Source organism: Ornithodoros turicata, chromosome 1, assembly GCF_037126465.1.
Source record: "Ornithodoros turicata isolate Travis chromosome 1, ASM3712646v1, whole genome shotgun sequence".
Lineage (NCBI taxonomy): Eukaryota > Metazoa > Arthropoda > Arachnida > Ixodida > Argasidae > Ornithodoros > Ornithodoros turicata.
This window is the reverse complement of record NC_088201.1, coordinates 226,353,691-226,379,598: the sequence shown is the minus strand read 5'-3', so window position 1 is coordinate 226,379,598 and position 25,908 is coordinate 226,353,691. Positions and strand designations below refer to the sequence as shown.

General features: G+C 43.7%; 1 long non-coding RNA gene across 1 annotated transcript in view; it reads left to right on the top strand.

The window, feature by feature from the left end:
* The window catches only part of LOC135377095 (uncharacterized), a 207,884-nt gene extending 182,411 nt beyond the window's left edge, over positions 1–25,473 (top strand). The window contains exon 4 of the long non-coding RNA XR_010418026.1: positions 25,287–25,473. This is a non-coding gene — a long non-coding RNA (uncharacterized LOC135377095). The remainder of the gene's footprint in view (positions 1–25,286) is intronic.
* Positions 25,474–25,908: the final 435 nt, after the last annotated feature.

Genomic DNA, 25,908 nt, shown 5'->3' with positions numbered 1-25,908 from the left:
CCGTCCAGAACACAGACTACAACGTTCCGGCTGTATCGATAAGCTCTCAACCCAGTTTATGAGAATGAGCAGCCCTAAAATAGTCGCCCACTTCCGTGAAATAACGAGCAACGTTCAAGCGTATTCCATATCAAAACTGCGCATGTCTGGCCACGTTCTGTGCATCCTGTTTAACACGACGAGCTGCCTTAGTTTCGCATAGCGTTCGTCGACATACTTGATAGATTCCTGGCTTTACGTGGCGAGACAACCACAACCGTGGTTAGAGGCAGATAAATATGCACTAAAAACTCCTGGAATTAAATACGTTATAGACTTGATTGCTCCTGCTCTAGTACACAGTTATAATTTAACCCTCCAAACAGGAACTTTCCCGGCAGAATTCAAATAACCTAAGGTCTCAGTGATTGATAAAAGTGGGGATAAAAACGATCTATCAAATTATAGACCAATATCAATTCTTCCTGTATTTTCAAAATTTCTCGAGAGGCTTATTTGCACCCGACTGCAGAATTTTTTAGACAAACATCGAATAATAACTGACTAGCAGTTCAATTTTCAAAAGAATAATTCTACAGAGAGTTCTCTATTGAGACTAAAGGATATTATAATACGTGGTTTCAAAAGAAAAAAATGCCTAACGTCAGCGATCTTAGTAGATTAGCGTACAGCATTTAACTTCTTAAACCATGAAACACTGACTAACGAATTAGAATGCTATGGAATTCGGGGAGCTGCACTATCTTATTTATCATTAAGTGAGCAACCTGTCGTTGTAGATAATATTACACCTGATTTTGCCTGTGTCAAGTCAAGTATGCTCCAGGGCAGTATTTTAGGACCTTTATTTCTCAAGTTCTACATAAATGACATGGTAAATATTTATGCAATAGCTTCTAGCACAGTAAAATTTAACTTTCTGATATATCCGGACGACACTACGCTACTTTTATCCGGGTAATCAGTTATCGAATTTGAAAGACTGGCAAACCAGACTTTAGAAAAAGTGAAAATGTGGTCAGATTGTAACTGCTTAAGAGTTAATATTAAGAAAACGAAAACAATGTTGTTTTATCTTTGAAATGTGTCTATTGAAAATGATGCTAAACTTTATTATGACGGTCAAGAACTTGAGGGCGTATCTTCTTTTAGGACATTGGCGTCATATTTCTGGAACATTAACGTGGAATTTGCAGTGTAATTTTATTGCCAAAAGTTAGCAATGGGGACTGGAATGTTATGTAGACATCGTTATCTGCAGCCAGAAAATGTAAAGTTGCGAATATATAATTCGCTGTTTGTTTCTAGATATAGTTATCGTTTTATGGTATGGGGTACTACCACTGCCAGGAACATAAATGTACTATCTGTCCTGCAAAGAAGAGCCTCGAAAATTATTGCTGGGTCGCGTTCTCTTGTGCATTTCAGATAGTTTTTTTTCAGTGCTATAACACTATGCCAATTTCACAGTTTTTTTTAAATTATAAATTGACGCTAACGTATTCTCTAAGTATTCGTAATAATCCTGCCGAATTCTTGGATTTGTGTAATCTTCGGAAACGTTCCTGTTCCTATCAACTTAGAGCTGTGCAATTTCGTGTACCGATATGTAGAACTAATTACCAGAAACAGTCAATACAGTACATGCCGGCGTCTTTGTTTAATCAGTTTATAGGTACGTCAGTAGAAACTTCCTTGTTTTCTATAAGGGCATTTTCCTATTTCTGTATATCCTAAGATTAAGTAGATTTCTATTGTTCAATGAAAAAATGGCTAGGAAGCAAGCGTGCTGGTGAAGATGATGCATAATGTAAAAACCCCGAGACTAGGTAACACGAAGGGACAGACACAACACGAAGTCTCAAACACAGCTGAAAATTTTACTTCACTATATATGTATATATATATTCTATTCTGTATATATTTCTTGTTTGTGAAGTAAAATTTTCAGCTCACTTCCATCCGAAAGGAAATTATGTTGAAATTGAAATATACATGCAACTACGCACTAACCATATTCGAAATATGCACTAAAACCTGTATATGCATGTACAGGGTGCCCAGCTAAATGCAAAGTAACCTTTTAAAGCTACGACGGTGAACTAGCACACTATCGCCTCTTGCGTCCTGGCAAAACATTAAAAGAAAAAAACAACGTCTCGCGCTTTTTGTCTAAACATTTAGGTCTGCTGGTTCCAGGTGAGCTGCAATCATTTGAGGGTTCTTGAATTCGAACGGTGAATTGCATGTCCTGCTGGAAATAGTCCAACTCAAAATAGCGCAGAAATCTCATTCGGTTTAAGTGGGTATCGAATTCAAAATTCTCATTTAAAGTGACCATAATTTCCCTTTCCGAATCGACAATTTCGGAAAAATACCATATTGAAAACAGCGATAAATTAAGAGGGTTTCAATGCGGAATCACTGTAAATGTCAATTGAGATGAAGTAGAACCACATTCAATTACACCCATTGGAGGCCAGTCTACTTTACGATTGACCCAATGTGCCGCGGCAAAGATTTTCCTATTAAAGTCACCTTGAAATTGTCATTCTCGATGCACCTTTTGAATGTGCTGTAATATTCAATTCTGCTGCATCAAATAAGCAGAAAGCGTGGTTTTGCTGTAACAGGCGTTACTATACGCTGTTACTGCGTGAACACTTATTCTTACCCATATAACAATACACTAGATACGAAAATATTACAAGTGGCAGATACAAAAGTGCAGGCTACTTCAGATGCTTTGCATAAGTGTGAATATTCACCGATCATTTGAAAATGTCTGGCAAGACATAGCAAACAACAGGAGTAGAAACTTGATTCAGCAATTCCATGTTTTGAAAGCATACTGTCCGTCATCAATACACAGAACGTAAATCCATAATGTGTAAATTCGTAGGGATGTATCCCTAATGTCCGAACAGCGCCGATGAAAAATACAATTTTGAAGCACGCCTGCTGGAAATAGTCCAATTCAAAATAGACCAGAAATGTCATTCACAATTCTCATTGAAGGCGACCAAAATTAACCATTCCGAATCGACAATTTTGGACAAATACCATACTTAAAACAACAAGAATGTAGTGGGTTTCAATGAGAAATCATTGTAAATGTCAATGTGAACGAAGTGGAACCGCACTCGGTCGCACCCATACGACGCCAGCATGGTTTCCCATTGGCCAAATGTACAGCAGCAAGGATTTTCCCATTAAAGTCACATTGTAATTCTCATTGCCGATGCACTTTTTGAATGTGCAGTGACTATTCTGTTGCATCAGAAAGCATGTTTTCGCTGTAAAAATGAATTACACACAATAGTGTTCTTGCGTGAACGTTTATTCTAACAATACAGAAAGATGTGAAAATACTGGATGTGGCAGATACAAAGCTGAAAATTATTTGTATTGTTTTCTATAAGAGCGAATATCCACTAAGCGGTTGAAAATCGCTAGCAAGACATAGTAAACACCAAGAACAGAAACGTAAATGAGCACTTAGATGTTGCGAAAGCATTCTGTCCATCATCAACACACGTAGTAAATAAACCCACAATGAGTTAGTTCATGGAGGTGTATCTCCATGTCCGAACAGTGCCAACGAAAAGAAGCTCGATGGTATAATGTTCTTCTGTGTTTCATAGGAGATTTTTACTGCCCCGTCCAGTTTGCCTTTCTTGCGTGACAATTAAGGCCATCCAGCTTAGTTGAGATTCCGTTTTGACCACCCGCTGGGAACTGCCGACGCCCCTATGCCAGCCGCGTCGTATTTATTTTCAAAATGTCTCGACAGGCTTATTTGCACTCGACTGCAGAAATTTTTAGACGAACATCGAATAATAACTGACTAGCAGTTCGATTTTCAAGAAAATAATTCTACAGAGAGTGGTCAAATATAGCACCCCACTGGACACATGCAACGTGGGTCACTGTGGTCGTAATACCCTCTACTACAAAAAAAGTATTTTCTCCTGTATACGAAAAAACACCCTCGAGGTTTTTTAATATGTTGTAGAGGAAGGCTCGTTCTATAAAACTGCGTTGGTTTCAGGCGTCTCTTCCGACCTCTTCAGTGCGTGTTTTACGCTCGATTGTAGCAAATTTTGGAAAAATCGCATACTTCCTCTTTTTTTCCTGCAATGACTATAAAAGTTACGTGTCTTGCGATTTTTCCTGTTGAAGTATTCCACGAGGCCCTATCAGGGAAAAATATTCATTAAAATTTAATGGTTTGATTTTCCACCAAAAAATCGCGAAGTAGAAGGAAAATTGCAAAACTTCCGGCCTTTGTATACCTGCACCGATTACAGCACAACAACCGGGATTTGGACGCTCTGTAGAGCACATCTTCCTCTATACGCAATAGAAAACCGCACAGTTCTAGGTGCTTTCTATGAGCCGCAGTTGCCGTTCACGCCAGGTCCGGTTTTCGCCAGCGCTGCGAACTTTGCTCGTGTCTAGCACCCGCCACATTGAGATTTGGGAAGAAATGTTTCGTAGGGTGTCGTTTTGTACTATTAGGGACTGCTAAAAATTTTTTCGTAAAAATTCGGGATCGTTTTGTGGGGGCCGAGCAGGTCCGCTGGATCATTTCGTGTGGAATCGCCCAGATGGCAACACACTGACTGCACGGTCCCATCAGCGGCCGTAGTGCCTGCGAGCCGGGGTAAAACATGCAAAGCGGCGTTGAAAAAACGGACATGCTTGACAAATCGACTACTGACCTTCGACACGGATGAAATCCTCGAAATCAAGCGCGAATGACGCCGACCGCTTGTGAGCGACCGTGCACATCCTAACACTCAAACATTTCGCCAGAGACTGGTTAATCCGTTGACCGTCCACATACTATAACCACTGAATCTTGTACGGAATGCATTAACAATAGCTTACAGTAAGAGGTGTAATATCAAGGTACCACGGTATATATATACTTTTGAGGATAATATGTTCACAAACATTTGAAATAACGCGAACCATTTTCAACTCGCACGAGCCACTACGTGGTGCGGTACGGAAATGCAACACAACGCGCCCTCTTGGCGACATCGCGGCCGACGGTCTGCTCGCCTCCTCAGTTCATTTGTTCGGAATACGTTTTAATTTCAAATTTTCATTCACATTTCACTTGCAATACAAATCCTGTTCTGGAATTTCATTTGTTTGAATTGATTCGAGCTGAGTCATCCTCAACACCAACGAACTGCGTTCTTAGTAATCATATATTATTCCTTAATTTGAGAGTGATGATGAACCGTTGGTCACCATTACGCTCGTTCCTTCAGCAACTGACTTCTTCTTCATTATTGTAGTGGCGCCAATGCAACATGGTGGATCCTATTAATCCAATTGGAAAGCAGTTCCTCATTGATACACATTAGGCCACTTCCCCATTCCTTCTATTGATGCACTCTGTAACACACAACATGTCGGATCTCATTAAATCAATTGGAAATCAACATTTCTCATTGACATCTACTGAACCAATTCCTTGAATTGGTTCCTTAGTTCGTTGGTTTCGTCTTCGCCACAGAACACGACGGATCCTGGTTTCGCCCGAAGGCAGCTTCCCTGCTTTAACTTCCAATTCAGTCGATGAGAAAGAGTTTTCTTCCACACGTTGAACGAATTGGCAGTCTGATTTCTCATTGAATCTCATTAAAATTTCGGGAAGAAATGATTGAGATCGTGCCTACTATTTCCAGCAGGGTTTTGTACAGAGAATGAGCAGTGGCGCTAACGTTGCCCCCTTTGTTGTTGTTCGGTCACGAATGAATGTGCGCTATAGAAACGCACAGAAAATTTTTCTTGACTCACCCATAAGAAATCAACGTTTTTTAATGAGTGCATTTCCCACGCGGAATCTTGATGTAAAGCATCCTGGAAAACGTTGTGCAGTGCACAGTCCTTATCCCGTAATTTTTGTACGGAGAATCGGCGTATCGCTAACGTACCCCTCTTTGCCGTTGGTCGGTCAGCGAGGAAAGTGCCTTAAATTTACGCAGTGCGGGGCCACGCGTTGAAATTTCATGTGTAACCTACGTAAATTTGAAGTCGGAGCTTTGCATTCCACATTCCACAACCATACTCAACGTTGGATTTGATGGGCATTTTGGGCTTCGGTGGATTTGATGGGCATTTTGGGCTTCGGTGGAACGTCGTTTCAATGTCCGCGCAGACACGGTTGCGGGTAAGCGCACTGGAACGACAGAATGAAACTTTGAGCGACAGCCATAGCTGAAAGTCAACCAAAGTGACTAAGCAGTGTATGGTAAATATTCTGCTTTTATGTTGTAAAAGCGCCTTCTCCCAACTCTCTGCTACTGCCGTTCTCCTCCGTTTTCTCTGAGCCTTAGGACTCATGAAGTGCGTGTTGGTATAGTGCCTCTTCTTTGTTTCTGTCTTTCTTCTTTTTTCTTTTTGGAATAGCGACACGGCTCTTTACCTGGCTAACCATTCTTTTTTTTTAATCAACATACCCCCCCCCCCCTCCTGTACTCCAAGCGGCTTCAGGCATTGCGCTCGTACTGATTCTAACATACCGCCCTTGTTATTGGGGCCTCGATAGCAAGCACGAATTCGGCACCATTTCCATGCTACGATCTCAGAAGCAGGATGCACAGTAGCAACGCACAACGCAGACTACCACAACTTTCCGGCTGTTTCGATAACCTCTCAATACTATTTATGAGAATGAGCAGTCCTAAAATATGTGATGACTTCCGTGAAATAACGAGCAACGTTCAAGCGCATTCGATATCAAAACTGCGGATGTCTGGGCGCGTTCTATGCATCCTGTTTTCCACGACGAGTTGCCTTAGTTTCACATAGCGTTCGTCGGCATACTTGATAAATTCGTGGCTTTACGTGGCGAGACAACCCTGACCATAGGGTAGAGGCAGATAATTATGCACTAAAGACTCGTGAAATATACATGCAAGTACGCACTAACCATGTTCCAAATATGCAGTGGGAAACCTGAGTATACATACGCATAAATGCAATATTGAATGGTGAGTGTTTAAGAAAAGACACCTGTATAGTGGGATTCGAACTCACACCCTCTGATTGTCGATGGCAATTGGACGTTGTGAGGCATCTGTTGTGTTTGTCCGTCTATGCTTGACTGTCTCATTCACCGGAACGCTATCTGGAATGTTTTCTTTTGTTTTTGTTATGAAAGCCGTTGAATACAAAGCCAAAACCTGAGCATTTTATCGGGGATGACCCGTTAAAATAAATCAGTCTTCGTTATTAACGCACATTCTGCAACCGCAAGCGCTTAGACAACCATAAAAACAACACCGAGGCGAGAAATGATGTGGCTTTTCAGAAAGTGGCTCTACTCTCCTACTTATCCCATATTTGCGTTGTTGCAGTGTGTCAGTCATTGTACCTAGAAGTACCAAGCTTATATCACGGGAAAGCACAGTTCACGACGAATAAAATGGCATATTCCTCATCAGAATTTTTTCCACGGATGCTACGCAGAACAGACAGTAAAGCCAACGACTGGCCAAGTTTGCCATTTTTTTACATATAGTTTGGATTTTGTAGATCATTTTTGTACACTTCAGTTCACTTCACTCTATGTAGACAACAAGAATAAAAATGCATTTTTTTTTCGGACGTCGCCTCTACGCCAGGGGCGAGGAAACTTCGAGAAAATGAAAAGTGCGATCAAAGCGAATTCTACCTGACTTGTCGCTTTTTTTTCTCGACAACGGATCGATATAGAGACATGAAACAAACGGCTTTCGTCAGCTAGAGATATCGGCCAAGAACATGCTAATTTTTCAAGGAAAATTTGAGACCACGACAAACCAGCCTGCCGGATCTTACGTGGCATCAAATGCATCCTAAGGCAACAAAGACGGAGAATACACAGTTACAACGAGACGCAGCTGCTGCTCTCAAGTAACATATTTAGTTTTGACGTATATATATATATATATATATATATATAAGTTCAAAAAAAAAAGACGCGGAAACAGATTTTAGGGAAGTTAAAAACACTAGTTTATTACATGGGGAGACGTTAAAAAGTAAAATGGGCAAGGGGTCGACGTTTCGACAGTGGCACTGTCTTCGTCAGGACAAAAGATGCGTAGGTGATTACACATTTCTTAAATAGGTTTGCTACATGACGTCATAATCGGTACGGGCACGCCACAGGCGTTTGTCAGTGAGTCAGATTCGGGAATATTCCAGAAGGTCAAGTCCGGGTGGTGATGTCATTCGCCGTAGGTCACTGTCCGCTTTGGGGAAAATTCCGGGAAGGGTGAGCGCTGCTTCAAACTTTACTGAAAAAAAGAAAAGAAAGAAAGAAAGAGAAACAGAAGGGAAACGAAAAGGAGGAAAGTGTAGCTCATCTAGGCGGCCAAATTTCTTACCGTTGAAAGTGCTCCCAGATCTTCGTTAATGGTTGATTGGAATTTGTAAATGAGATAAGATTCGCGTTGTTCCCTGCATCGATCTGAGCTAAAATTTGACTGGAGAATAAAAAGTGACACGTTATTTAGTGAATGACCTGGTTGTTTGAAATGGCGAGTTAAATGGCGATTTATTTCCGAATCGCACGAACTTACCGATTCGGAAATATCACTACTCAGCCGTGGCCTCTCATTCTGCCCCAGTAACAACAAGCTAGATGAATACCAACTTTATCTGGACTTAGATAATTTCGCCCGCCGTCTACGCCTGAAGGAATACTTTCATGACAAACCTAAGTCAGATTCCAACCCATTTAAACCGCTATCCAACTTTACGCTAGAGGCTAACCGTGAAAAGGCTCTGGACATGTACATCCGTGCAGTTCAAAAAGATATCATTAACGCTTACAATAAATCATACAACAGCAAACCGAAGCCAAATCTAACGCCGGCTGAGCAGCGCAGCCTTTCTGAACTTCGGGACCGCAGTGACATAGTCATTAAAAAAGCTGATAAAGGTGGTGCAATCGTAGTAATGGACAAAGAAAACTACATTAACGAAGGTATCCGGCAATTATCGTGCGCATCGTTCTACAAACTCCTCGAGGCTGACCCTACAGAGGAAATTACGGCTTATATTATCCGCAGTCTAAAAGATCTAAAAGCAAGTAAAAAGATAGATTCCACCCTATACGATTATCTACTCCCCAAAGACCCTGCAGCGGGCAGGTTTTATATGCTCCCTAAAATCCATAAACCTGGAAATCCAGGGCGCCCAATAGTTTCATGCAACGGTACAGCTACCGAGAACATTTCAAGCTTTGTTGACCACCTTTTTAAAGATATACCTCCTAAACTACCATCCTACATTAAGGACACCAATCACTTTCTTCAAGTTCTAAGCGAATGTCAGCCTCCTTCTTCCAGTTTGCTAGTCACGCTAGACGTTTCCTCTTTATATACTAACATCCCCCACGAGGATGGCATTGCTGCAGCTGAAAGGGCATTTTCAAAATATTCTGATACCTCATACGATCCTTGTGTCCTATGCACATTTCTCAATCTTATTCTGAAAAATAACCACTTCGAATTTGACGGTAAGCACTACTTGCAAGTTCAGGGCACGGCTATGGGTACAAAAATGGCACCTAACTATGCAAATATATTTATGGGAGCTCTAGAGGAAGAATTTCTGTCTAAGCGCCTGAAGAAGCCCACGCTTTACAAGCGGTTCCTCGACGACATCTTCATGGTGTGGCCACACTCAGAAGATGACCTAATCACATTTATCAGCGACTTTAACAAAGCACATCCGGCCATCAAGTTCACCCATTCTTATTCCCCTTTAACTGTTAACTTTCTCGATGTCCAAGTAAAGTTAACCAACGGGGCCTTGTCCACAAACCTGTTCCGTAAACCTACGGACTCTCAACAGTATCTAGCATTTAACAGTTGTCACCCACGTCATACTAAACTTGCCATCCCTTACAGCCAAGCACTTCGATACAGGCGCATCTGTTCCAGTGACGATGACTTGGACAGAAATCTAGCTCAACTTAGGGAAACATTCATCGGTCGTCAATTTCCACCTAGCTTAGTTGACGACGCTCTAAACAAAGCCCGCAAAGCAGATCGCAAATCCCTGTTCGAAAACCAAAAACGCGTGTTAGATAATGGTTCCGTAAACCTCATCTTAACATTTAGCAGCAATATTCCAAGCGTTAACAATATACTAAACCGTCATCATAGTATCCTTCTCCAATCAGAGCGCATGGGACAAATTTTCCCTCAGCCACCGCGGGTAACCTACAGGCGCGCGCGCAACCTGCACGATAATCTAGTTAGCTCTAAAGTTAGCAAAGCAGCGCATCCAGGAAACGGCTGTCACCCGTGCGATGGTCGAAGGTGTCAAATATGCAAATTAATGCAAAGCACCCAAGTACTTAAAAGTACTAATTCCAATTTTTCCGTCAAAATTAACGGTGACTTCGACTGTAATTCATCTAACGTCATTTATGTCATTCAGTGCGACATGTGCCAAGCACAATACGTAGGTCAGACTAAAACATCATTTCGGATCAGGTTCAACAACCACCGATCTGACGTTACCAAAAAGCCAAACCTCCCGGTCTCTCGCCATTTCAAACAACCAGGTCATTCACTAAATAACGTGTCACTTTTTATTCTCCAGTCAAATTTTAGCTCAGATCGATGCAGGGAACAACGCGAATCTTATCTCATTTACAAATTCCAATCAACCATTAACGAAGATCTGGGAGCACTTTCAACGGTAAGAAATTTGGCCGCCTAGATGAGCTACACTTTCCTCCTTTTCGTTTCCCTTCTGTTTCTCTTTCTTTCTTTCTTTTCTTTTTTTCAGTAAAGTTTGAAGCAGCGCTCACCCTTCCCGGAATTTTCCCCAAAGCGGACAGTGACCTACGGCGAATGACATCACCACCCGGACTTGACCTTCTGGAATATTCCCGAATCTGACTCACTGACAAACGCCTGTGGCGTGCCCGTACCGATTATGACGTCATGTAGCAAACCTATTTAAGAAATGTGTAATCAGCTACGCATCTTTTGTCCTGACGAAGACAGTGCCACTGTCGAAACGTCGACCCCTTGCCCATTTTACTTTTTAACGTCTCCCCATGTAATAAACTAGTGTTTTTAACTTCCCTAAAATCTGTTTCCGCGTCTTTTTTTTGAACTTCTGTAAAACTTCGTGGCCGTTTGATAGTCCTTTTACCTCACCCTATATATATATATATATATATATATATATATATATATATATATATATGGACAGTCCTAGGAAATGGGATAAACTAGTTGAGTCGATTTTGTCGTCGTCGAGGCACGAAGCCATATCGAGAGAGAGAGAGAGAGAAAAAAAAAGAAACATGCACTCCATGAAAAATCCACGCTCTAGTAACCGGCAACACCACACTGGTCCGTCTGTGAAGTTTGACCACTTCGCGATTCTTTACCTCAAATGTGAATCCTGTGAATCCCAGGCTATGCTTACTGAAAGAAACCACATTATGTTAAGAGGATATAACTGGCCCGAACAGAAACGATCTGCCGAAGAGGAAAATGAAGTTTGTGCACTACAAATGTCCAAAAGAGACCCGTGTATTACCAAGAAGGCGGAATGGGGGGGGGGCGTATATCAAAAGTCTCTTTACGCTTTCGTGCACGTTGATGTTTGGAGTAGAGGGGTCTGTGTACGTATCTACATGTTTATCAATATCGTTGGAAAGAAAGATGAAGTGCTGCATTCCTCTTCTTTCCCTCGAATCGTGGAAAATGAAATAATCGGTGGCGGTCGTGGCGATGAAAGAGGTCGCCTTTGTCGGCATCACAGAGGTGGGCAACGTCCCGACTGACGCTCTGGGGGAATGTGCGTCGTGGGCCGACTTCCGAGGGAACTGTGCCGACATATGTCTGAAGGTGTCTGAGGAAAACCCAAGAAAAACCCCAGACACCACAGCCGGCACCGGGATTCGAACCCAGGTAACTCCCAGTCTCGACGTGGCACGGTTGTCAACACAGCCCACCATACACTGCTGCCGTTTCGGCAAATCAAGTGGTAACAAATAGTGCTAGCTAGCGCCAAATCCCATAGCGAAATGGCGATTGCCAGAAGTACTACCCCGGTGCTGGAAGCTTTGCAGATGTTCAGGTATCTAGTACGCAGACCTGAATCGTCGTAATATACATGACTTGCGACAGAGCCACTTGGTATTCTGCACTTTTGAAGTTCTTTAAACGGAATGTCGCGTCCGTCTCGGTCAAATCCGAAGCTGTAAAATGCGCTTTTACTCCTCGTTCATCAACGACAATAACGCCGGAAATGTGCCGCGAATTAGTAGAGCAGTTTCTACGCAATTTGCTGTAACGCATTGCAAGAGCAGAGGACTTTGAAAGCATGCCGAATTTACCTCTCCGGAAAGTGGGGAAAACGTCACCCGGACACGCTCAATCAGGTAGCCCCTTTGGTGAGGACAAGTCCAATCAGGAAGCGGCCGGAGGGTCTTTGGTAACTATCGCAAACGGATCAGGCTATCCGGCGGATCAGACGGCGTTTGCAGATCGCGGAGAGTCTGCGATCGGCTTGGAGAATGTCACTTCTGAGTTAGCGTCGGACGTATCATAGGGCCAGAGGAATATAGCACTGTGTTCCACCGTGTGGAATCACCTTGGTATTCGAAAGTCGGCGAATTTACGGGGAACTTTTCACTTAGTACATTGGGGTGCGAACGTGAAGAAGACGATGTCGAAGCCAATCGCTTGCGCTGCGTTCCCACTGGTGTGCTTGAAGTACGTCATCGCGATGTTACTGTCGCTGGGGCTTCCTTGGCTGCGGAGGGAGTGCGACACTTTGGAACTCGTCTATTTAATATGTAGGCTCTTTTCTGAAGAGAAACTTGGCCGAGACTGTGAAGCGGTGCCGAACATTGCTGTCTGTATAACATAAAAACCCTAGACCGGGGGAAAATAAAAAATAAAAAACACAATTTATGGATCTATACCACCAGCTCGCTTGCTACCTCTCAAGGATGCGGCAGGCTATGGGTCAACCAACGTGACAACGGGTCAGTTTGCAGTGCCTACACTGGACGCGGACGCCAGAGCCCTAATGGTAGTTCGGATAGAAGCTAGCATGAGACAGAGTCAAACTGTTTTTAAGCAGAAACTTTACGGTGAGCATAGGTCGAGACAATGGGCCTGTCGCTTGTACTTGGAGCACGTCGCACGCAGACCCAGCAGAAGTAACTCCCGGCGCAGACAACGCAACGCCAGCATCCAATCAATACTCCGAGCCAGAGGCAGGAGCTGGTGTCGAGAACAGCAGCCGGAACCAAGAACCCGGAACCAGATATGAATCAGAACCAAGAGCCGGGCGGTAGAAATCGAAGCCGGTGCAGACTGACAGGCCAAAGTCTTTTTCCTCGCAGAACTCAATCCCGTGCACTTCTGTCCGTGCCCCTTACGTCGCACCCTCTGCACGCTTTCCCTCCGAGCTTTTTCTTCGTCCAGTTGTGACCACAACCATGCCACTCTCTGTCCTCTCATTACTGTCTCGTTCTCATACACGCATTTTCGGATGACATAGTCGCTTTAAGAATCTTGATGGCCGTTGTTTGGCTTTATGCTGGTGTTTTAGTGTAACCACTGTGCAAATTATTTGAACAACTTCAAAGAGAGAGAGGTCATACGAGACCATTCGAATGACACCTTTGTATAAATGTGTGCGTGGGCGTGCATGGTGTGGGTTGGAAGGGACGTCTCTTCCGTTCGTGACTTGGTGCGTATGTATAGTGTATTCCACTGAAGCAGTATTCCATTCGTGTTAGTTGCATCCGGAATTTGCTAATGCTAGCGCAATTGTTCAGCAAACCCACCGGGCTGATACATTTTTCTAGCGTTTTCTCTTTTCGTTTTTTTTTTAATGCGGCGGTTATCGTAATCGTATTCGCACTGACCACGACGACTTGTTATACGTGTTATCCTTTTCCTTCAAGCAACCATCTTCTATCGATAGTGGATAACCATACATTCAGATGTACAAAAGAGTGTGTCGCCTGTTGCCAACCTCTCTCTTTCTCTCTCTCTTTTCAGCAACCCCTTCAGTCATCGCAGGGGTTCCTCCTCGCCATGTCGCTTCAGAGTGGTTTGCGAAACGTGAGAAATAATCTCCTTCACATCCAATTCTCCCCCTTCGTCGTGACCCTCATTACAATCTCGCAATGCCGTCTCTTCGGATTTGAAGGGAGCAGCCAATTGGGGCGACGCGAGTGTCGTGCGCGTGACGGACGGAAATCACGACGGGTGCCCTTATAAACGCCACGAAACGTTGTTCGATATTAATTCCTCAGCACTGACGTCTGCTATCATCTGGTAAGGTTATGTTCATGTTTTCACTAGTCCTACCCAAGCTGCGTTTAGAAAACGAAAGGCAACTGTGCAGCACAATAGGAAGGATTCTCTTAACGTGAGTTCTTGGAAATCTAGTTTCTTCAACTCCCTTCTTACCCGAAAGCAGCACACTTTTCGTAAGATTCACCGTTTTTAAGGCTATACTAGTGTACAGCCGAAAGATCAACCTATTTCATCAACCTCCTATATGGCTATACATGTGCTTTCTCTGATTGCGCGTCCGCTTGTAAGCACGCGGACCTTCCGGTAAAATTTGTGAGGGCCGATAACGTTTTTCGATTTTGTTCCTATATTAGTGATTCTCTTAAATAGTCTTTCCCCTTTTGCATCGTTGTTCAGGCAGTGTCACTGCAGTACAGTTCATTTCAGTTTCACGTTCAAAAAGCACAATTTCCATAGTACAATATTTATTTATAGCCGTAGTTGTTAGGATGAATCCTTCGCGCTTGCTAGACGTGGATGATCGTGACCTGCGTGGATAATAAAAAAAAAGAGTCGGGGTTGTTAGCACTGCATGAGAACTTCGGAAAAATTGGGAAAATAACTTCAGTGAGCGAGAGTCAAAACTGCCCAAGTCTAGGAAAATGCCTGTTGCCCGAACACTACGCCGCACGACACCGCTGAAAGAAGATGGGAAAATAGGAAGTTGTTGTTGGCCGCAGTGACCTAACTAAGTAACCTACAGAAAAATATGCTTAAGCTATTAGTTACAATTACATTCCCAGAGCTAGTTTGTAACTACGTTTCAGCTAATATACAATACTTTACCTAGTTTGCCAACTAACTTCCCAACCCTGGTTCTAGGTACGTTCCACAGTACAGAACATCCATAGAGTATACAGTGCGCGCAATGAACGTTCCGCAGTACAATGTAGTACGTACGGACAGTGCGTTCTCCGAAACACGCGACGTTTTATAGAATGCGGTTTGCACACGTTCCACATTAGAGTGCGTAAGTACGTACACTGCTGTGCTATACAGGGTGTCTTATTTTTCGATACAGATTTTTCAGAAAAACTGTAAGGGCTATAGATATCCTGTATTCACATCTATCATCTCTGGGCTGGCGGGCATTCTTGGCCATCTGTTGCTCAACCAGCGAATGACTAATTACCGAAAAACCGTTAATTAACCTTGCAATTATAAAGGCTACAAGGTCGTCCGAATGATAACATCTGGAACCATCGGTCGCCCGATACCGTTGCCTTTCGTAGAACAAAAATCCCTTCGATCGGTGGCCTGAACAAAAAAAAAAAAAGTGAAAAGAAATCCGTGAAGGAACAGCACTTTTTCATTATTTTGTTCATTACGCATCTTCGGAGAAGCGTCTTTCCTTCGCCCCTAAGGTGAGAAAGAGCGCAATATCGCCTCCTGCGTCCTGGAAAAAGATTAAAAGAAAACAGAAAATGCAACCCAAGATCAAGACAATTCGGATAGCGTCACCCAATACATTTATTTTCTGTTTTGTTTCCGCAAGTCCAAGCTCATCTAAGACACGTGACGTGGCTCCTTCAGCCTCTTACATTGGATATGAAAGAAAGACGCGTCTTCGGACATGGGCAATGAACAAAATTCTTTCACGAATTCTCTGCGGGCGATCTAACGAACGGATTTTTCTTCTGAAAACGGTAACGGTATCAGGTGACATAAGGGACCAGGTGTTCCCCTTGAGACGACCTTGTAGCTTTTATAACTAGAAAGTAAATGAACGATTTCTAGGTAATTAGTCATTCGACGCTTGAGCAACAGATTTCCAAGAACGTCCGCCTACCCAGAGATGGTAGAAGCGAAAACAGGATGTCTAGAGCCCTTACAGTTTTTTTTAAATGAAAAATCTGTATTGAAAAAAAAAGAGACACCCTCCTAATATAATCCTCACTGTACTGTAGTACAGTATAGTACTGTAACAGTTCTGTTGTGTTATACAGAACTGTACAGCACTGTACTGGGTTGTACATTACCCTACGTACTCGACAATACTCAACACTACTCAACCCAGTACAGTTCTCTACTGCGCGGTACTCTACTCTACTGTGTGTGTGCAGTTGTACAGTAATACGATACAGTAGAATACAATATAATACAGTACGATGCGTACAGTACAGTACATAACGCGTATCCTAACGAACAAAGAAGATCACCTTCGGTTGATGTATGCAAGCAAATAACTGATAAGCCATTGCTCCGTTTTTCTTGCAACGATTCCAAAATAATAACACGTGTCATTGCCAAAACCTGCATGACCGCAGCTGTAGAAAACACCCTACCAGCACCAGACCGGGACCAACTTAAGGCAATAGATTGGCAGACTCAGGAAGGTCGGCTACACGGAGGACATCATAGTCGCCATTGCGAGTAGTTTGCTACGTGAGAGGTTGGGAGCCACCCGTCGGAGAAGAGGACTTGAGGGAACGGTCACTGGGGTGCGGCTATTCCCTACGAGCACCAGCTATCCCACATATTAGAGGAGACGGGGTCCCGGTACGGGTGCCCGTTGACCCAAAGAACATATTGAACCGAAGCAGAGGTGAAGAGGGATAAACCAGGAGCCACTGGCAGAAGAGTGCTGCGTCTTATACACGGCCAAGTTTTGTCGATTCTCGGGGGGTTCGGAGGGTCGGGAGTATATACGCAGATACGCGTGTTCCGCAGACAACCCTTACCCGGTGCCTAACGCTATCCCTAAAAAACACTAGAAGGTGAACGGGGAAACCTGTCTACTGCAATGCAGGATCACCAGAGAAAGTGCGGCCGCTCACCCGTTCTGCCCAGATGAGACCCACGATAAAATTTAGAACTACGGAGAAGGTATGCAGGGAAGTCGTGCAAGCGATCCTTATCAAGCAAACGGGGGACTGATGCATCCGTTCGGATTCGCTCAATCCACAAATTAATATGAATTACTGACGGACATCGTCAACTGATAACCTATGCGAGGCAACCTAAAGGCCTTTCCAGAAAAGGACACCCTTCCGAACGGCGTTTCTTTAGCACGACAGGCGACAAAGGAGGTACTCCTTTTCGCTTGCTGCCTTTGCGCAATCGAAGATTGCTATTCTCCTTTAGCTATTTACCTGATGAAGCTAAAAAGCCATTTCGAAGCTAATTTAATAATTGCAAAGGCCCATTAGTGTTATACTCTCGAGCCACATTTCAGAGGGCGCCATTGAGCGAAAGGAAGATCGCCAGCAGCGAACTTCTTTCGGCAAGGTGACCTTCGCCACAGTGCGGGACTCCCACCGCAAAGCAGTCGTAGCTAGCCCGCGTGTCAGGGCTTACTCGGAGGTTAAATTTTACTCCGAAAAGTGTGTTAGCGGGAAGTGCCATATGTCCGTCTCCTGTGTTCTTCTCCTTCGCACTCCATCCCTCCCGGTTCAAGCTGTGTCGGAAACAATCCTTGCTGCAGCAGGTTGCGGACAGGGTGCTCTTTGCGTGCAGCGGCGCCCTCAGGAAAAAGGGTGTGAAAAGGTGGTAACTTCCATGGTTACCACCTAGGGCAACATAGCTTCTGATAAAGGATGCAAAAAGGCGGTGAAAGCAATTATTACATATATAAATTTCTACAAAAAGGCGTACATCCCATTGCTCGCCGCATCACAACCGGTGTCCCTATCATTCGTGACGATGGTGCTGTGCGGTGACGTTCTGTTTTGAGAGTGAGGTAGCAGGTTAAACTTTGTAACCTTTTTGGCACAACATATGCGACAACTATTTCCTTCTTCTAATCCTTCTAACAGGTGTAACTTATCCACTTTTTGTTTCTAAGAGCGTGTATGAAGAAACTTAAACACTAAAACGACAACCATACTGACGTCGTCATTTTGTTTACTAAGGCAGCACAAAATTAAGCCTCTTACCAAGTCAGCATGCTTCTTTGACAGTCGTGCAATGTTTTATTGAAAATGTAAAAAAAAAATGTATATTTCTAAGTCCCTAGTCCTTTGAACCGTTTGAGCGACAAATTGACCAGCTGAATACCGCGGTTTACTAATAGGGATCCCGCGCTATCGTCGGAAAAACAATTTCACTTCAGACAACGATTTCGCTCCGTGCAATTTGCTTTAGTTTATCTGGGCGGCGGTTCCGGAATGAGCACATGAATTTCCTGGAACGCCAGAGGAAACTACCCAAGAATAGCCCTCATTTACCCCGGTGAATAAGTTAGGGTACATGCAGAGGGAAGGAAATTTTTTAACGAAATTTCAGCCCCCTCCCCCATTTTAGATTTCCCCCCCTTTCATACCTTACCCGTGTACAGCACATTAGCAGCACTTCGTTCGCATAATCCCCTCCACGCTCTAACAAAGCAGCCATTCACTCCGGCCGTAAAAGCCCGTACGGAACCTTTCAATCCCTCAGGGCTGTTGACCCACAATTCGCATGAACCTTTAAACACGTCACACCTAACCCTTTAAATACCATGCCAATGATGAGGACGCTGCCCAGAAGAAGAACAGTCTCTGTTCGAAATATCGGCGTCTTCTGTCCTGAGGCAACTCCCTTCCTACATTCTACCGGTTCGCTGGATTTCTACCCATCTACGTTGGCAGTCCAGTTTTTTGAGGCCTTTATGAAACATGCTTCATGGTTATGATGATTATCATCAACGGAGCTGGGGGTACGCAACAAACAATTAGATATCGTCCACGTGATGTACCCCGCGTGTTGACTCTCGAATATGTACGACTGAGAGCGTTATGCGCATTATTTGAACAGAAGAGTAATGTTTTTCGATTCAACTTCACATATGGGTATTTACAGGACCTGACTCTCTACAGCCACAGCGTCCAGCAGCTATCTTGCGACTCATTTTGCCCCCCGATGCTTTTCGCGATGCTACAAGCTATTCAATTTGATTGCATGAACGGCAATACGCGAAATTGGTGCTGAAATTTGACTTCACGCTGGACACGGTCAGTGTGAACAAGCCGGGCAACAAATGTTCGCACAGCAGTCTGTTCACTGAACTGAGCTTGTTTTCTGTTCCTCGGAGTCCGGTGCCACGAGATTCCTTGGGAACCAGAACAGTTGGAGGGCATCGTGTGGCTAAGAACATATACCGTAATTTCACGGGTATAAGCCGCACCGCAGATAACGCTAAGCCGCAGGGCCCGCTTTTCAGAACGTTTTCAAAAATTTCTAGGCAGATAAGTCGCACTCGCAAATAAGTCGCGGACGATACGACGCCACTGATTTGTGCGACAAAGGAGACCGTAGAGACGTCCGTAAACCGCGTTGTTCATATTCCGGGGTCGGCATGCAGTACATCAGAGGAGGTCAGTTCTAGTGTTCCAGCAAGAGGGGTTTGCGCCATTGACATGTCCTTTTCATGGATAGATGGGTCAGTGCTCTTTCAGAAGACATGAATCACTGTCACCACTTTCGTTAAAGCTGCTTCCGGGAAGACACCAGGAAAATCAATCTAGTCGAATGTGTACGCGACCGTGTTACGCACTATTCGTGCGTCGGCAGGGCGGTGCAGTTCCAAAGATGCTGTGGGCCCTTTGGTTAAAACTAGGGTTCGCGGTTTTCGGCATTTTCCGAAAAATGCCGGAAAACACCCCCCGAATGATTTTTTCACATTCGGAATATTCCGAAAAAATCCGAATTTCTCGTATCCTGACAGCTGCCATTCCAGGAACCGCAAAGGGAAATCCCCTTGGATTCTCCCTGTGTCGACTATTTCTCGAGCGTGGCATTATCTTCGGGATGTGACCTTGTTTCGTTGTGCTTAAGCGCTTATAGGAGGATGACCTCAGCTCTGTTGTGCGGTCGGTGACCGCCTTTTGGCAGCACACGTACTTAGTGACACACCTACCTTTAGTGAATTTTCTATTCAGAACCTTTGTGGTCTGTTGTTGTTGGGCTAAAAAGAGATCACCAGTGTACGGAGCTCCCAAACGGTTTCAAAAGCCGATCGCTGATCCCCTGCCCTAGCCTTCTAGTTCATTTTTGTGTTCTTTGTATTCCTCTATCTACTCCCCTTCAGTTACGACTTGGAGTGACCCTTGTTTCCGTTCCTGAGGCACTTCAAGGCACTTCGAGGCACTTCACTGTATGAGGTATTCACTGTATTTATTCTACGAGATGAATCTCGTATGTATGATATAAAGCGCGAGTTTTTCGAATATGCTGCATGCCCTGCCCCTCAGGTGGATATATCTCCTATTCAGTTTTGGACGACCCGTTCCAGCACATGGCCTTTGTTATCGCAGTTATCGCATACTGGCTATTCCTGTTTCTAGCGCTAATGTTGAGCGCGCGTTCTCTAAACTGCGTGTTATTAATCGCAAGGAGCGAGCTGCTATGACAGATGCGAGCATGATGATGTACGCTTGCGTTTATTACAACAAGAGGTAGTCTCCTTGTTTGCTGGTTTGGCACAGGCAATAAAAGACGTTGTTAATGAAGCCATGCATCGATTCACTTCTTTTCGGTTCGTTGTTACTTCGCTCGCAAAATAGGCTTTCCTTCACGCGAAACAAATAGATGCCCGTATTCGGGCATTTATTTTTTGGGCGGAATATAGATGCCGAAACAATCCGATTTATAGTCCCCCATATAAATGCCGATAAACGCCCCCGAATCGGGTTGAAAATAAATGCCGAAAACCACAAACCCTAGTTAAAACCAGTGTATGGGGAAAATACCAGGGAAAAATAGTCATCACATAGGCCGCGCCGGGGGATAACCGGCGGATAGGCCGCACCGGAGCGCCCGTGAGAACAAAATAGCGCGCATCAGCCGCGGCTAATACGCGTCAAATTACGGTAGTTTGTTGTCACCTTTTATATTTTTATTTCAAGTTCCCACACTTTGGGAAACACTGCAGTATCTCAACTGGTCCGCAGTATTAATTATGGAGGTCATGATGGACTAGTTTTCTATGTTCTCTCAAATAGACGTGGTTAACTACTTGTATTGAAAAATCCTACAGGAATTCTCACAAGAAACATCTCACAGAATATCTACGATATGTCATAAAGCTGCCCTTAAGGGTATCTCGATGACATTCTTATAGCTTATTTCTCACAGGGCGCAGTCCATATTGTTCCTATAAGATTTGCAGGAGACAGTAAAGAAATGACGTTCTACAGCAAGTGCCAATATATGTCATCTGTTCACTCTTTATTGATATCGTTAAAAAGCTCGCGTGTGGAGAAAAAAAGAACTCAGCGTTTTAGCCTTCGGTAGAAGTGAGGGCTTCTCATTAAGATATCGTTGATCAGCATCTGAAAGAAAAGAAAGCAAGAACGTCCTAATGTCGCTTGTGACATTGCGTTTCTACATACAGGGTGTCCACGCTAAGTGTGAACAGATTTTTTAAAAATATATATAACACTTTTAACAAGATGAAATCAATTGCAATATAGCATATGCTAAAGGGCACTCCCTAGCAGGGCATTAGCAAAGTCCAAAGGCAATGTCTTAATTAACTTTCATTAATTAACTTTTTAATTATAAAAGCTACAAAGTTGTCCCAATGAGAACATCTGTTCCTTTCGGTCACCTGATATCGTAGCCGTTTTCAGAACAAAAATCCGCTCGATAGATCGCTCGCAAAAAATTCGTGAAGGAACGCCATTTTTTTCTTTATTTTGTTCATTGCGCTTCTTAGAAGACGCGTCTTTCTTTTACCCTCAATGTGAGAGGGAGAAAGAGCACACTATCGCCTCTCGCGTCCTGGAAAAAGATTAAAAGGAGACAGAAAATGCAACCCAAGATAAGGCCAGTTCCGATAGAGTCACCCGATACATTTGTTTTTGTTTTGTTTCCGCAAGTTAAATCTCATATTCGACGCATGAGGCGGCACAGTGCTCCTTCCCCCTCTCCCGTTGGGGATGAAGGAAATACGCGTCTTCTAAGAAGCGCAATGAACAAAATAAAGAAAAAAATGGCGTTCCTTCACGAATTTTTTGCGGGCGACCTATCGAACGGATTTTTGTTCTGAAAACGGCTACGATATCAGGTGACCGAAAGGAACAGATGTTCTCATTGGGACAACTTTGTAGCTTTTATAATTAAAAAGTTCATTAATGAAAGTTAATTAAGACATTGCCTTTGGACTTTGCTAATGCCCTGATAGGGAGTGCCCTTCAGCACATGCTATATTGCAATTGATTTCATCTTGGAAAAAGTGTTATATATATTTTTAAAAAATCTGTTCACACTTAGCGTGGATACCCTGTACATTCTTGTTTGGAAAAGCTATTCAGGCAAAGCATGCGTGCGCAGAAATTGGATGAAGCAGCACAGATTTTAGAACACAGAGACAGTGCAATAAAAATCATAATTCAGACCAGGAAGGGAGTTGCCTCAGGACAGAAGCCGCCGATATTTCGAACAGAGACTGTTCTTCTTCTGGACACCGTCCTCATCATTGGCATGGTATTTAAAGGGTTTGGTGTGACGTGTTTAAAGGTTCATGCGAATTGTGGGTCAACAGCCCGGAGGGAAGAAAGGTTCCGTACGGGCTTCTACGGCCGGAGTGAATGGCTGCTTTGTTAGAGTGTGGAGGGGATTATGTGAACGTGGTGATCTAGGCTACAGACCGGTTACAGAAAAATGGAAGGTTCACGAACACGTGGACGAAACGGGACAACAGGCAAGAATTGGCAAGCATAGCGAAAGATAAGGAGGTTAGTGGTTACGTGGGGAGAATTCCAGAACCAGCAAAGTTTTTTTTTTTTTCACTACGTTCTAGATCACTAGATCACTAGATCCTAGATCACTACGTTCACATAATCCCCTCCACACTCTAACAAAGGAGCCATTCACTCCGGCCGTAGAAGCCCGTACGGAACCTTTCTTCCCTCCGGGCTGTTGACCCACAATTCGCATGAACCTTTAAACACGTCACACCTAACCCTTTAAATACCATGCCAATGATGAGGACGGTGCCCAGAAGAAGAACAGTCTCTGTTCTAAACAACGGCGGCTTCTGTCCTGAGGCAACTCCCTTCCTACATTCTACCGGTTCGCTGGATTTCTACCCATCATAATTCAGACCAGAACGCTGCTACTGTGATGCACAAGCTCGGTTCAGCCGGAGTATTAATTTATACTTGCAGGTATGGTGGCTACAGTGCAGGGATAAGCTGTTTTAGCGATGATAAGGCATATCACTGTGAAGAGATAATCATTGCGAGTTATATAGCATTCCAAGGAAAAGAACGGAAGGCTGCTTTAATTTCCATGCCCTCTTTATGGACCTGACAGGTTTATGCACCTTCCGTAGTCTGCACCTTCTGTTCCTAAAGTAAGACCGCAAACACATCTGCACGGTGTTTACGGACTGACGTTTGGTGCAGAATGTCCAGAATAAGCAAGGTGTCGAAGGCAGAACGTCTGAGGTCCGTAAAAAGAGCATAAAAATCGTCTACAAATAAAGATGCATAGTATAGTGACGCATCCAGAGTATTCATTCATTTTGGGTCACTATACAAACGCGAGATATTGTCTAACAGTAGACAGCACAATATGACTTGCGCAGCAAGAAAGTTGTAAACAAGATGCAATACAAATATACAGTCAAACAAGTCCTAAACAAACACGGCATGAATCCGTAAAAAAACATGCACAGCACATACATGGCAAGACAAGAAATGCCATTATGTATAATGTGTAAGTGTTTGTCGTACTTTCCTCAACTCCCGCTCCTACCAAAGAAGGCGAGGCGAGGAGGATACTACAACTAGGGAAGAGGTACGATATTTGATGGTTTGCTGGGGGAGACATAATTTTTACTAGCGGGAAATCAACAATATTCTAAGTACAATATTTCGAAAGCTTCAGTACAGTACTTCTGATATTATAGTGTACGCTAAGTCTATGCCCCTCAATCATTTTAAGATTTTAGACGTTGACAGACCTCACGCAAACAGTACATGAAACTGACTACAGTTGACTTGATGCACGGGCGGATTCGGAAAACCCACAAGCACATTGCGGCCAGTCGAAACAATGTGAGGAACTGGCCTTCTGAAATAATTTTTCGCACTCCAAAACACGAGGGATGGGTACATTTTCTTCCAGTCGTAATAAGGACACTCTCGGTTTCTGCACAAAAATAGATAAAGCTGACAACCTCTCCAAGACGCTTGCAGTCAATTGCACAAATGCAACGCCTTCTACAAATACGCACTCCTGAGGAGAAGTCGCGACGTGGAATGAGATGACTGAGCTCACCTCCACGCATTTTTACGTCTGCCCCGTTGAACTCAGCCACATTGCCGTCCGCAGCATACCAAAACGCCAGTGTAATGTTCTTGTTGAGGCCTTTTTCTATGTCGTTGTCTCGATGTAGTTTACGTGGACGTATATTGCGTATTCGCACCAGACTGCTGCACCGTTCACTACTTGTGTTTGAATGGAGACGCCAAACGGTCAAACCACGATCGCCACGGTCTGCTAGGTCATCTTTTGTCGGCGCCAGTCTAAGAGAGAGAACCACAGTAGTGAGTACCATTAGAGAGAGAAACACGACGCCAGTCTGTCGCATGACACACAGGTGAGGGGGTTGCTGTGAGAAATTCTATCGGATCGAGTTTCTCTTGCAGACCTTGAGAGTAATTGTGAAGTTCTCTTAGAAGTCGTGAGAGATCTTACGGAGCTGTACATCTTTTTTCTCAAAAAAACATGCTTGAAGCTTCTCTTAAGATGCACCATCAGAAGTTCACTTGGATGATTTTGTGTGAGAAGATATGTTCTTTGTAAGGACGTCTGTAGGAATACACATCCCTTGTGAGAATTCCTACAAGAAGGCGCACTAATATTTTGAGAGCTGACGAACTAGGTTTCTCTTCCTTTTTCTAAGTTGAACACGACTAATAAAATTAGACAAGAAGATGAATCCATGCATACCCAACGTATTTTGAATAATTTTCACCTACTTTCTTTCTCTCACAGGCTTCGCTCCATCGTCGCTGGGGGCCTCTGGCAGTGAGCGGTTCCTTAGGGCCACCTGCTTGGGCGTAGGGATGTTCATGTCTGCACCCTACACGTGCTGACGGCACCTGGATAGCGCTCTTCAAAGGGTCACCGATACCAGTGGTTCTTGTACACTTTTACTGTGAAATAAACACATTGCACGAGATCCGTTGGACAAAACTTCTCTCATGCAGCATGTATTCATTGCTGTGGCCATCCCATGGCATTGCAGTTACCGTACACCACCATTAAGTCGCACGTTACGCAGTACACATTCAATGTAGGATTTTTTTTATTCTCTCTTTATTTATTTTTTTCCCATTGCTCGTGTCGTGTAAGTCTTGCGTGACTAAGTAACCATCCCTCCCTCCTACTGCACTTCTTCGGACCGCAGCGGGAGAGTTTTTCTCTATCGCTCTCTCTTTTTTCACACACATAAAATACAAGTACATACAGTCGACCCTCGATTTATGAATCGCGTTCCTCGTAAAATCGCTCATAAAATGTGGGATTCATAAATCGGGGTTCACAGTAATAGGGGCATCTGAAAGTCTAAGAATGACAGGAACTGCATTGTAACATTTTACAACCTGATTTACTT